This window comes from Zalophus californianus, chromosome 1 (assembly GCF_009762305.2).
Source record: "Zalophus californianus isolate mZalCal1 chromosome 1, mZalCal1.pri.v2, whole genome shotgun sequence".
Lineage (NCBI taxonomy): Eukaryota > Metazoa > Chordata > Mammalia > Carnivora > Otariidae > Zalophus > Zalophus californianus.
The window spans coordinates 121,290,896-121,304,798 of NC_045595.1; the positions used below are offsets into that span (position 1 = coordinate 121,290,896).

The 13,903-nt window shown below is 35.9% G+C and overlaps 1 long non-coding RNA gene across 1 annotated transcript; it reads left to right on the forward strand.

Moving 5' to 3' along the window:
• Positions 1-8,898: 8,898 nt before the first annotated feature.
• On the forward strand, positions 8,899-13,694 carry LOC113918853. The gene is made up of 4 exons (XR_003518702.1): positions 8,899-9,020; positions 10,944-11,059; positions 11,426-11,619; positions 13,563-13,694. It is a non-coding gene; the product is annotated as an uncharacterized LOC113918853 (long non-coding RNA).
• Positions 13,695-13,903: the final 209 nt, after the last annotated feature.

Consider the following 13,903-nt stretch of genomic DNA (forward strand, 5'->3'; position numbering starts at 1 on the left):
AGGATGCCTTTTATTTCTTTTTGTTGTCTGATTGCTGTGGCTAGGACTTCCAGCAGTACGTTGAATAGCAGTTGTGATAATGGACATCCGTGCTGTGTTCCTGACCTTAGGGGAAAAGCTCTCAGTTTTTCCCCATTGAGAATGATACTTGCTGTGGGTTTTTCATAGATGGCTTTTATGATATTGAGGTATGTACCCTCTATCCCTATACTCTGAAGAGTTTTGATTAAGAAAGGATGCTGTACTTTGTCAAATGCTTTTTCTGCATCTATTGAAAGGATCATATGGTTCTTGTTCTTTCTTTTATTAATGTATTGTATCACATTGATTGATTTGTGGATGTTGAACCAACCTTGCATCCCAGGAATAAATCCCACTTGGTCATTGTGAATAAACCTTTTAATGTACTGTTGGATCCTATTGGCTAGTATTTTGGTGAGAATTTTTGTATCCATGTTCATCAAGGATATTGGTCTGTCATTCTCCTTTTAATGGGGTCTTTGTCTGGTTTGGGGATCAAGGTAATGGTGGCCTCATAAAATGAGTTTGGAAGTTTTCCTTCCATTTCTATTTTTTGGAACAGTTTCAGAAGAATATGTATTAATTTTTCTTTAAATGTTTGGTAGAATTCCCCTGAGAAGCCATCTGGCCCTGGGTTTTTGTTTGTTGGGAGATTTTTGATGACTGCTTCAATTTCCTTAGTGGTTATAGGTCTTATCAAACTCAACACCCAAAGAACAAATGATCCAATCAAGAAATGGGCAGAAGACATGAACAGACATTTTTCCAAAGAAGACATCCAAATGGCCAACAGACCCATGAAAAAGTGCTCATCATCGCTTGGCATCAGGGAAATCCAAATCAAAACCTCAATGAGATACCACCTCACACCAGTCAGAATGGCTAAAATTAACAAGTCAGGAAATGACAGATGTTGGCAGGGATGTGGAGAAAGGGGAACACTCCTAAACTTTTGTGGGAATGCAAGCTGATACAGCCACTCTGGAAAACAGTATGGAGGTTCCTCAAAAAGTTGAAAATAAATCTGCCCTATGACCCAACAATTGCACTACTGGGTATTTACCCCAAAGATACAAATATAGTGATCTGAAGGGGTATGTGCACCCTGATGTTTATAGCAGCAATGTCCACAATAGCCAAACTATGGAAAGAGCCAAGATGTCCATCGACAGATGAATGGATAAAGAAGATGTTATACACACACACACACACACACACACACACACACACACACACACACACACACACAATGGAATATTATACAGCCATCAAAAGGAATGAAATCTTGCCATTTGCAATGACGTGGATGGAACTGGAGGGTATTATGCTGAGCGAAGTAAGTTAATCAGAGAAAGACATGTATCATATGACCTCACTGATATGAGGAATTCTTAATCTCAGGAAACAAACTGAGGGTTGCTGGATTGGTGGGGGGTGGGAGGGATGGGGTGGCTGGGTGATAGACATTGGGGAGGGTATGTGCTATGGTGAGTGCTGTGAATTGTGTAAGACTGTTGAATCACAGACCTATACCTCTGAAACAAATAATACAATATATGTTAAAAAAAAAAAAAAGAAGAAGATAGCAGGAAGGAAAAAATGAAGGTGAGGGAAATCAGATGGGGAGACGAACCATGAGAGACTATGGACTCTGAGAAACAAACTGAGGGTTCTAGAGGGGAGGGGGGTGGGGGGATGGGTTAGCCTCGTGATGGGTATTAAAGAGGCCACGTATTGAATGGAGCACTGGGTGTTATATGTAAACAATGAATCATGGAACACTACATCAAAAACTAATGGTGTAATGTATGGTGATTAACATAACATAATAAAATAAAATAAAATAAAATAAAATAAATAAAATAAGCAATTTTGTGTTCTTCTTAAGTTTTCTTATGAAGAGACATTCTTAGGGTCACTAAATTCTTCATTCTCCTCCACTGCACAAAATGCTATGTTTCTTTAATGCTTGGGTTGCTGATGTAGCTTTGAGGTCTGATGATATATTTCTATTGCTTAAAGACAAGGCAGTTTTGCTATGGTGATATTTGTCTTTTAAAGAGCAAACTAACTAAGACAGGAGAGAAGAATTAACTACTAATTAGGATACAACTTCTGAAGTGAATCTTTTCTCTCAGTGCCCTGAGGAGTCCTTTCAAACAGAAATGTGGATGGGTTTTTCTTTCTTATTAATATTTTGACTTTTGAATGTAGCCAGAGGTTTAGGAGATGTGTATACCTTACAAATGTCTGAAATAAAATCTCTTGCAATCTGACTGTGCATTTTCAGTTATCAAAGAGGGGGTCATTATTTTTAATGACTTATGAGGTACAAGCTTTTTGTAGAATTTACTTGGGAAAGCAATTTGCCCTAGAGTTGAATACATTTGGTAGAAGTGTATTTTTACATTTATTTCCCTTATGTGAATATTTGGCTAAGTTCTTTGCATAGCTCTCACCAAACCCCAATATTTACTAACTGACACACAAAACTTTCTTGTTAAAAACTGGTGTTTTGAGTTTTTTCAAAACCTTAGGCGGAATAAGTGTTTTCAGAACGTGGTGATGTTTAAGAATGAATTATGTGTCCTTCAGATAAAAGTACATTTTAGGAAAATATTGTTTTACCTTTTCCCCAGGAAAACAGTATTTTGGATTTATATAATTTCTCCTCAGAGGCTCTCAAAACACTGCATAGCATAAACATTAAATCTTCATGGAGTGCTATAAATGAACTGTTACTATTTTGTGATTAGAAATTGGAAGATTCCAGATCCAGCATAGTTAAGGCTTCCCCCAAGTTACCAAGCAATATATAGTCGAACTTAAATTCTATACATATTTAATGTATAGTTAATATGTTGAGTAAGTAATGATTATTTGTTACCTGTGAGAAACTACAAGGATCATTTTTTAAAGTTTTTTAAAAAATACATATATTTTTAAAGTAAGATGGTTGAAGAATTATATGCACTTGTATCAAGAACACAAAATCTCAGCTTACTTCTAGTGGCACTTTTTTAGTCCCATGCATTTTTTTAATAAGGTTACAACAGTGTAATTTATATTTAAATTAAATTACCACTAGCAGTCTTAGAACTGCATTGTCCACAGGAAATAACAAGAATAGGAGCCAAAATTTAAAATATGTCTCCCTAAAGAGTATATGTTAACATATTGTAAAACTATCAGTTCTCCATTATTTCAATCTTTCCTTTAGCTTTCTAATTTTCCTCAGTGCTAAAGTAGCTGTTTCTAAACCCAAGGGGGCTCTTATTTTCAATAATAAATTGATTAGCATAATCTTTCTTTTGTTTATTCAATCACTTAAAATCTATTTTTGAATATCTGTTTTGAGCTGGGTAATGCAAGATGATGATAGCACAGGGGAATGAGCACAATGACAAGGATGTGCACTGTGTGCTCTGGGAGCACGTAAGGCGGCTGCCTACCGTAGACTAGAGGCTGGGGATCAGGGAGGATCTGTGCTATCACTGTACAGGAATTATGGCGGATATCTAGGCAGTTTGAATGGTAATATAGGACTTCAAGGAGTGCCACAATCCCATACCCTTGCACTGTTCTTTCCTGTCTCTCTTCTCTAGGTGTTAAGAATGGAAGGAAATGAACCAATGTGGACACTCTCATTAAGAAGAGGTGTGTCCAGGCAACACAAATGAAGAACAATAGTGGCCAATGGTGAAAATAGCAGAGTACCTAAATTCCATAGTTTTAAAGATTTTATTTATTTATTTATTTATTTATTTATTTATTTATTTAAGAGAGAGAGAGAGCTGGGGGGGAGCAGAGGGAGAGGGACAAGCAGACTCTGTGCTGAGCTCAGAGCCCGATGGCCAATACTCAATCTCACGACCCTGAGATCACGACCTGAGCTGAAATCAATAGTTGGATGCTCAACCGAGTCACCCAGGCAACCCCCAAATTCTGTATTTTAACACTGATTCAAAGTATTCTTTATTTCTCATTTCCTGATAAGAATATGATGGATTATAGTGTCTGTGTGCTCAGGACAATTGGTATCCATATGCTGAGACCCGTGTCCCCCCAAATGCCTCCGATTAGTAGCATGTACGGGGATCAGCAAATTGTTTTTCAAAGTAATAGTATGTTTATATAATAAGTGATGTTCATGTACATCAAAACTGATTAGCACATCAACATGATACTAGTTACATATGATCAGCTCATTCATTGCTTTTGTGTTCATACTTTTGTTCTAAAGCTATTTTTAACAGTATTTTCATGTGCTTATAGCCTCTAAAAGAGACAGATAATAACATAGCATTAGCTTGAGAACAGATGTGTCAATTGGCAAATAACCTATTTGCATTCTGATCATTGATTCAATATGCATACTTTTTTATATCCTGAAAATACTAAGAATTCCCAGAGGTAACTGTCATTTAAGAAGAGTGTTAATAACCACTGGTGGACTCATTACTTTTCTGCATCACTTCATCAATTTAACATTATTTATAGGTTTATTAGTATTTTGATATGGTATAGACATTTACAATGCCTAATAGCTCTCAGACTTTTACTTTTACATGTGTAGAGTGTTGATAAATTTCCAATGAAGTTTGTCATCCTCCTAACAGAGAATGTACCCATTATTGACAGATATTCAGGTTTCTCTGTTGTTATGCTAATAACTCTCTTTTGCTTGTTTTGGAAAGGGTTTGAATTGGAAATTGTCAATAACTGTGAAGAGAATAATCATGGTTGTTCCCATCATTGTGAACATGTACTTGGTTGGGGGGAGGTGGCATTGTTCCTGCAACCATGACACCAGCTTGATTCAGATGAGAAAACATGCATAAGTAATGTATGGTAAATGTCATCTTCAGAATTTGCCCAGGATTCATTTAGCCCTTTCCTCTCTAATACCCACTTACAGCTATAATATGAGCCCTGTCTCTCAAACTGCACTGAGATGTAAATTGAATAGTATTTCTGGCTACTGGACAAATGCAAAAGAAAGATTAATTGGCAGAAGACATCATTATGTTTAGATAGTTACTTTGGGAGATTTAAAACATGTTAAAATATATGGACTTAATAGTTTTATGTCAAGAAAATATTGCAAGGCCTACCTAACCATTTAATGTAATTCGTAATTCAAATCAACACATACACCCTACTTTACCTCAAGCAGAAACTAAACCATGTGCATTGATTTTTAATTTGGTGATGATTTGGGTGAATGTTCAACTTTGGTATGGCAAGTAGCTACATTCCAAAAGAAAACTTTAAAAGATATTATTCTTTGGAAATCCCAGTTCAAACCAATTCTTAATGGATAACTTTTCCAACATATTATTAGAACTTTTATCGTATGGGAAACTGAGAATAAACTCCACCCTAACATTGCTCCATGTGAAATGTTTGATCTAGAGCTTCTGAGAAAAAAGAATATCTACTAAAAATAGGGATAGTGAACATCAAACTGTATTACTATGTACTTTGGTTCAGAGAGAATCCATAAGCCCTTAAAACAATTTGCCATTATTCAGGAATTCCGATACCATATTAGTTTGTTTTCTTTTGTGATACTTTAAGTCACCTTTCTTAAAAATTATGATATGATTACTGAAATATATCTTTGACCATTTCATATTACTCAATATGAATTAGAGACAAATTGAAGTATCATAAAAGAAGAGGTGTACTTCAGATGTCTAAGTATTTGGGATTTTTTATTTTGGCACTATAATGTAACAGAGTGAACTTAAAGGAATCTTGAAGTATTCTGGCTTAATAAATTATTTAACCAAAACAATGTCATTATGTGTATTTCTTGACCCAGCATTGCTTTCTGCATTTTTCCCAGTCTACAGTGGTTAACTTCAGGAAACCAGTGGTTTCACTTGCCAATTTTTATGTAATTAAAAGTAGGTTTATATTTTTCTATCTTGCTAATGTTTTTATCTCTGAAAAATATAAAGGGCTTCCTTCTTTCCTCCCTCTTTCTCCACCCCCCCTTCTTCCTTCTTACTTATCTTCTTATTTGACTCTTGAGTAAGAAAAACTGGAATTTTGCTAAATTTCTGCAACTTACAATCTGGTCTTTCTTTATTCTCTGAAAAGTACAATTCAGTAAAACTTTTATTTACAGCTAGAAAAGAAAAAAAGAAAAAGAACATCTGCCAGGGTCAAAATGTGGAAAAGTGCATATTTACGATATTTCAGCAGTCAACATGATGTTATATTGTTTATGGCTCAAGTTTACTTCATTTCCAACAATAAATAATACTCATTCTTTAAGTCCAAATATTCACTAGAGTAAAGGCAATGATTTGTTCGGAATGTACATATGCATTCTTTGCTTATTTGCCTGAGAACAGATTAAGGCCATCGATGCTTTATAAAAATATTCATGCATAAAAGAAACTAAATAATTTTTAGCTTATTTTAAGATTAGCTTTTTAAAATATATTTGAATGTACAAATAAATGTGAAAATCAGTCATCCAATCTGCAAATGTTCAGTCTCACCCAAATGCAAATTTTATTAGGGCTAAAACCTAAAGATGTGTTAATATGGTTTGAAAGGCAACTTTCTAAAATGTAAGCATCTGACCAGCAATAAGTTCACTACATTAAACAATTGGCAATTATTAGAAAATGTTTGTTTAAGATTTATTTATTTATTTTAGAGAGAGCATATAAGCAGGGGGAGGGGCAGAGGGAGAGAATCTCAAGCAGACTCCCCCCGGAGCCCCCAGTATGGCCCCTGGGAGGCTCAATCCCACAACCCTGAGACCATAACCTGAGTTGAAATCAAGAGTTGGCCACTTAACTGACTGAGGTTCCCAGGCACCCCTAGAAAATATTTTTTTATTTCTAACCTTTGGAGCTTTATTCAGTGGTTATATGTGAGGAACAAATACAGAAGCTCAAGTTGTTTTACGGTTTACTTTTGATGCTTTTCTGAAATTAGAGCTGAAATGTCAAATTGTTTTGCCTGGTTATAATTGATGTTCTCTTTTTTATTTGGGGCGAAATTTTTATGTAAGTGAATTTCTCTGTAACATTACAATCAATATCTGGCATATTGGCCTATGTAGGAAAAAAATAGAGATGAGGAAATTTAAAAAGGGAAAAATAAGCAAGCAAAATCTCACCAAATAAGATCAGAAAAAACAATCAAATTCTGGAAACAAATGATTCAAAAGTTGAAGAGACAGGGCATTTTAAGAAAGGCTTATGAGTTAGAAAGGATGGGGTTTCAGGTGCGTTCTAGACTGAGGGTGTTTTAGATCAGACAAGCTAGAAGTAACCCCAGAGGAATGATAATAGAAGAAGAATCTGAAATGGATCATAAAATAATAGTCAGAATGAGGAACTAATTTTTCAATTATGTGATGCAGTTGTGCTCCTTGCTAGTTGAGAACAGGGAATCCTGAGACTTGGATGTTTAAAGGCTCTGGTCGTATCTGAGAAGACTTAAAAATAAAATCTTAAAATTAAAAAAAAAAAACCCTAAAGGATAATGTTTTAGATGAAACGAAACTCAGTTTTTTTAAAAAAAACTTTGGTCCCCTATATTCATGCTCTTTAATCCAAAGGACCAATGAAGATTTAATATTAAAAAAGGCAAAAATATCATCTAGAATTTTGTGACATTTGGCAGGAGGTAGAGTGTTTTGTGTCCAAATGACCCTCATTTAGATATTTTATGGTGACCCTTCACCTTGGCTGATTGATTGCATTTTTTTTCTCTCTTTTTTCTTATCTGCAATTCTTACATTGGTACCCTTTCCAAGGTTAATTGAGACACTGACCTTTTATATCTGCAGCTGCTCATGTAGTTACAGAACAGTGAAATGTAGTAAAGTCAGCGCTGCAGGCCACCCAACTTAACAGCTCAACAAACAGAGGAAGTCAAACTGAACCAAGGATAGCCAAAAACCCTGACCACACAACCCCAGGTGTCCATCTAAGGAAAAAGTGGGCAAAGGGTCTGTCGCTACTCCTCAGCCAATTATGCTAGAAAGGATCACCTCAAAACTCAGGCCAAATAGATTATTTTGTAGCTGAAAGGTTTCAATTTGACATCTGGCGCATGTTTATTTTCCTCCCAAGCAATTATGTCTTAGGAAACAATGTTCAGGATAGTAGAGTTCTAGAACAGTAGTGTCGAAGGAGACTTAAAGACGATCACTTAGAAAATTGTTTACCTGATAGGACAGGCCAGGGTAATAGTGTCACTGGTGGTGATAAAAACTCCTAGACCCCACTCATCCATCTAGTCAAAGTATCATCGAAGAGTTCAAGCAAATGTCCTGAAATATTCTGTCATTTAAAGCATATTTACAGTGATTTTTCTGCCCTCTGCCTGCATTGCGGTTACCACTTCTCTTGCCAGTCACGTGGATTCCTTTTGCTTGGGAATGCTCTTTCTTCTGAAGTTCTAGAAGAACAAAAACATTATGGAGGCTAAGACTACCTCCTCTTTGCAGCTATGAAATGCTCACTAAATGGAATTTTTTGGCTCTTCTCAAGCTGTTTTGTTGTTGTTGTTGTTCTTCGGGTTCTCTGTTGATTCAGTCAGATTGCTGTTTAAACTGGGAAAATAGCAGATATCTCTTTTTCTATGCTTATAAATGCACTTGGAGATTATTTGCATACTTTAAAAATAAATAACAAGCATAAGAGAAGCATGCAAGAAAACATAAATCCAAACATGGGCCTCAATCTTTCTGTGTTATAGTTTCCTTGATGTTTGTCCTGTGTAGCCTGAGACACAGAAAATGATTAGTAGAACAGTTGTAACCTGGAAGTGAGGCTTATGGGCACTATTGAACTATGGTTCAATTCCTGTCTCTTAAATAACAGAAATGTCCTTTTCCCCTTCAGACCTTGATGAATGTGAGAGTGGAGAAATCCGCTGTGCCCAACTATGCATCAACTATTTAGGAAACTACAAATGTCGACATCAGGAAGGCTTTATCAGTTCTGATGGTGATGGATGTGAAGGTAAATTCCTGAGATCTAACATGAAATCATTATGTGATGGGGCAATCCATGCAGGAAGAACATCTGAGGCCAAGGGTTAGGGGAGGAAAGGGAAGATTTTGACACTAAGGGACTTGACTTTGTATGTGCTTCTACCATTTACTATTGTATGAACTTGGGCAACCCTAACTGCTCTGAGTCTCAGGTCCTCATCAGTAAAGTGAAGACAATAATAGGATTAGTGGGTAAATTAAGTAAAGTAATAAATGTAAAGTGCCTAGTACAGTGATTGACATTGAGAAATCACTCCTCTAAAAGTAGTTATTATAATATTCATTGGCCCATAATCCTTGTTACCTAATTTAATATATATAAGCAAGTGAGAGATTTGGGCAGGCCATAGTACACTGCCATAGGAATCACTCAGGGCAAGCTTGACTGGAATTAAAGTTGGTTCCTGAAAGTCATTTTAATTAGGGAGTCATAGCAAAAGGATTGCCAGTTCATGAGCCACAGTCCAAATCTTTACTGGAATCCTTTATATATCTGATATTAATCTAGCTAATGCAAGCTTTAAGATGAGTCATTTTATAATCTCCTAACTTATTTGTTAAAATTGGTTCACTTACCTTTCAGATGATTTTTAAATCATATACATATATATAAATATAGGAAATTTAGGTGAGTAGTATTAATTCACCTTTTTTATACTATTAAGAATGGCTCATGTAAGTCATTGCTGTAATTTATTTCTTAAAGTTTATCTTAAATATATAACCTTTAAATTTTCATTTATGATTATTATTACTATTATTTTGAACCACATTTTTTTAAATAAAAGCAAGGATTAAAGAATTGATATCTATTTCAATAACATAAAATTATGTACGAAGGCTTTAATGCTTCAGAGAGAATAGTGTTTCTTTGCTTAAAGAAACAAATTACTACATTCTGTTGAGGATGATAGATATGTTTCTTCATATAGAAAGCCAAGCTCCCCAGCCTTGCAATGTAGATAACAGCAAAGAATACAAAACTATATCTATATATTCTAAACACAGTAGAGTATATTACCATTTACCACATTCCATCCAATTAACAGGGCCAAAAAAAATTGAATTTCATGTACCATCTGCTTTTAAGTAGAGTGAGCCAAGAGATGATTGTATGGCGTGAATGTACATACTTGGGTACACACATCCAAATGGAAAAGGTATCCAAAATCTGAAGCAAAACTTAGATACTCAGCTTTATAAGTGAACTTTTAGTATTATAAACACATTGACCAAAGTCTAGGCTCAGATGTGGACATATACCATCAGTAAGTCAAATGAGATCAAGGGCTGGGTTTCTTCCATCTTAAAATTCTCCACAAGCCTTTTTTTTTTTAAGATTTTATTTATTTATTTGACAGAGAGAGACACAGCAAGAGAGGGAACACAAGCAGGGGGAGTGGAGAGGGAGAAGCAGGCTTCCCACGGAGCAAGGAACCTGTTGCAGGGCTCGATCCCAGTACCCTGGGATCATGACCTGAGCCGAAGGCTGATGCCTAACTGACTGAGCCACCCAGGTGCCCCTCTCCACAAGCCTTGTACAGAATTACACATGGAATAAATGCTTCACCATAGATGCTGAATGATTCAAGAGTGATAAACATTCTATAAAGTGGTGCAATCAGACCATTGAATTTCTTTTAAGTTGTAAATTCTTCATCAAAATCTTGTGAGCAAGGTTTTAGGAAGAACTTGTCTATGTAGATGAACTATAGTAAACTTGGAAATCAGTGGAAGAAAAATAATTGGCAGGGTATACTTGAGGAAGAATTCAGGGACAATGCCTTCTATATGGCAAAACCTTGACAAGGGGAACACAATTATGTCCATGAATTCATAGTCTGTTTTATCTCTCAACACCTAAAAACAGGCATTGTTTAAATTTTCTTAGATGCGGATGAGTGTCTGCATGTCAGCATAGTCTGTGACCCACCAACTCTGTGGGGACATAGGACTGTCCCTGTGAAGAAAGCTACAGAATTGGAAGTGATGGAAAAACTTGTACATGTAAGTCACTGTGAATAATTTCGTTGTATCTCTTCTAAACTACTTCAACCCTCATCTTGTTCTTGGAGAGCAACGGAGACCACATGTTCCTTAACTCAACCTGCCCTCCCCTTTCTGTCTTCACAGACTGAGCTCTTCCTTTTCCTTTTGTTCAATCTGCTGCGGTTTCAACTTCATGCTTGCTGCTTCTCACCTGCATTTACAAAAGCCTTTTTGAAAGGGCCTTCTCAAAGAGTTGCACCTTCCAGTCACCCCCTGCCCTGGCTGGCTGGTTCAAACTCTCTCATTTCTCTCATCAACCCCTGTTCAGTTTTTCCTTCTTTTAACCAGGATGTTGAATCCAGGTATTTTTCTGTGTGCTCTTAGCCTTAGATGATGGTGAGCTGGAGGAAGAAGAAGAGGAATTAGAAGTTGTAAGGTTTCCAGGCCTTCTATTCAAGAGCCCACCTCAACTGCTTCATGATGTCGCTACCTCTCTGCCTCCCACCATGAAGGTGAAGAAGATGAGGAGGATGAGGAAACACATATTTGAGGGGAACTGAATGCTTTGAGCAAAATTGGTGAGTAAAAGAATTTATTTCATTATACTCACCTCTTTATTTTTAGGTAATTCACATAAATTATCTTATAGGCAATTTCATTATCAATATTTAATGCCATTGGATGTTTTAACATGTAAGCAAGAAAAGTAGTACCAAAATTACTTTTTCACTGCTCCCTATCAAATTCACCATCCTTTATTTTTCTTCCTTTTGCACAATAAAGGTTGCTATGTAGGTATGTGTAGAAGTAAGGGTGCAGGGTGTGGGGGCCTGTTGAAGTGGATACAGTGAAATAGAGCTGGAAACTATCTTTAAATTAGCATAACGGGGAAAAAGATTGGATTGGGACCTTGTAGTTCTTCTAACTATTAAAACTCCACTAGAAGGCACTATTATATAGTTGAAATTTACCTCAAATAGCCTTAAAATCTAGATTCTTTCTACATTTTAAAATGCCAAGAAGCAATTGTTCATTATGCTGAAGTGGACCAAGAAAAATATCTTTAAAAATGGGAGCAGTTTCTCTTATACATCCACGCAACAGAACTGAAGCATCAAATCACTTCTGATCAAAATAAATTAGCATACCCTCTTTCAAACGGAACAGTTTGCAGCCAGTCTGCTGCCTCTTTTTTCTTTTCTTTGTAAAACAGAACTGCTCTTTTTGTTCTCCCTCTATTTGTGGTATTTTAACACTATCAAAGCTGGATGATTGCTCTAGAAAGAGTTGGTTAAAATGGCAGAGACATTTTTATGCTATGGTCAGTCCATAAGAATAATATCAATAAATGTGTCTGCATAAAATGGAAATGCTTTGATGTTTCTTAATTAAACTCCTGATTCTTTGGCTACTCAAAGTCAGAAGAGAAACAGAATAGAGACCTTGCTAAACATGACAGGCTTTCCATTAGGAAGTCTAAAGGAACCCCACCTAGAAACAGGAGCAAAACTTGAAATGGAATGTTTGTTAAAACAACTGAAATCAAATCTCTCCATTCTTACTCAAATTAAAGCAATTTCCCTGAAAAATAGAATGGAAAATCACATTATGGTACATTTATACAATAGAAAACTACACAGACATTAAGAAATAAACTAGCATGCACACAATATGGGTAAGTTTCACAAACATTCTACTAAATGAAAGAAGTTTGATACCAAAGACTGCTTTATATAAAGTTCATTTATATGAAGTTCAAAAATAAGAAACAAATAGTCTGTGGTGATAGAAGTCAGGATAGTGCTCAATTTGTGAGGCTAATGATTAAGAAATCATCAAATCACCTTTGAGTTTTTGCAGTGCTGGTAAAAATCTGTATCTTGACCTGGGTGCCATTTATAAGGGGTTATTTACATCGTGGAGAAAAATGTATGAAGTGTACACTTGAGTTTTATGCACTTGTCGGCATGCATATTAAATGTCAATAAAAAGGTTTACTTGAAGAAAAAACAACTTGGCATTTAAAAAAGCCTGGAAGAGGGGTGCCTGGGTGGCTCAGTCGGTTAGGCTTTGGCTAAGGTCGTAATCTTGGGGTCCTGGGATCGAGCCCCATGTTGGGCTTCCTGCTTAGCGGGGAGTCTGTTTCTCCCTCTCTCTCTGCCCCTCCCCACTGCTCATGCTTTCTCCCTCTCTCCCTCTCAAATAAATAAGTAAAATCTTTTAATAAATAAATAAATAAATAATAAATAAAGCAAGCCTGGAAGGAAAAGCACCAAAGTGCCAAAAATGTTGATTATTTTTGTGTTCAAGAATCAATGGTAATTTCTTTTTATCTTTTTACTCTTTTAACCATTCTAAATAGTGTTTAGGATCTATATTCCAAGTTCTATTTTAAAAGGTATCATTGCTATTACTTTGCTATTTTCTTTTTCTGAGACTGTTTAAGAAATATGCCTAAGGATTTTTTTCTTTTCTTTCTTTCTTTTCTTTCTTTCTTTTTCTTTTTTTTTTTTTTTTTTAGATAAAGGGTTTCATTCCCATTTTCAGTGATGTAGACAGTATGGGCCAACTAAGATGGTATCATAGTTCCATTGGTGAAAATCACATCTTCATACACAATTGCACTGTGAGCTGTGAGGACCTTATGAATGGGGGCAGATGCCAGGAAGGAAGGAGTGAGTACTCTTGCCCAGATGTCTGGGGAGATAATCTTTTCAATGACAGTAAATCATACTCTGGAGAATTGGTAAAAGGGTAATGAGTTCTTTACTCCTGGAAGATTACTGCTGTGTTCTCCTTTATACATGTTCTCCCTAAAATGTTTTAACAAGGTAAGCAATTGATATGGCAAGAAACCAATTT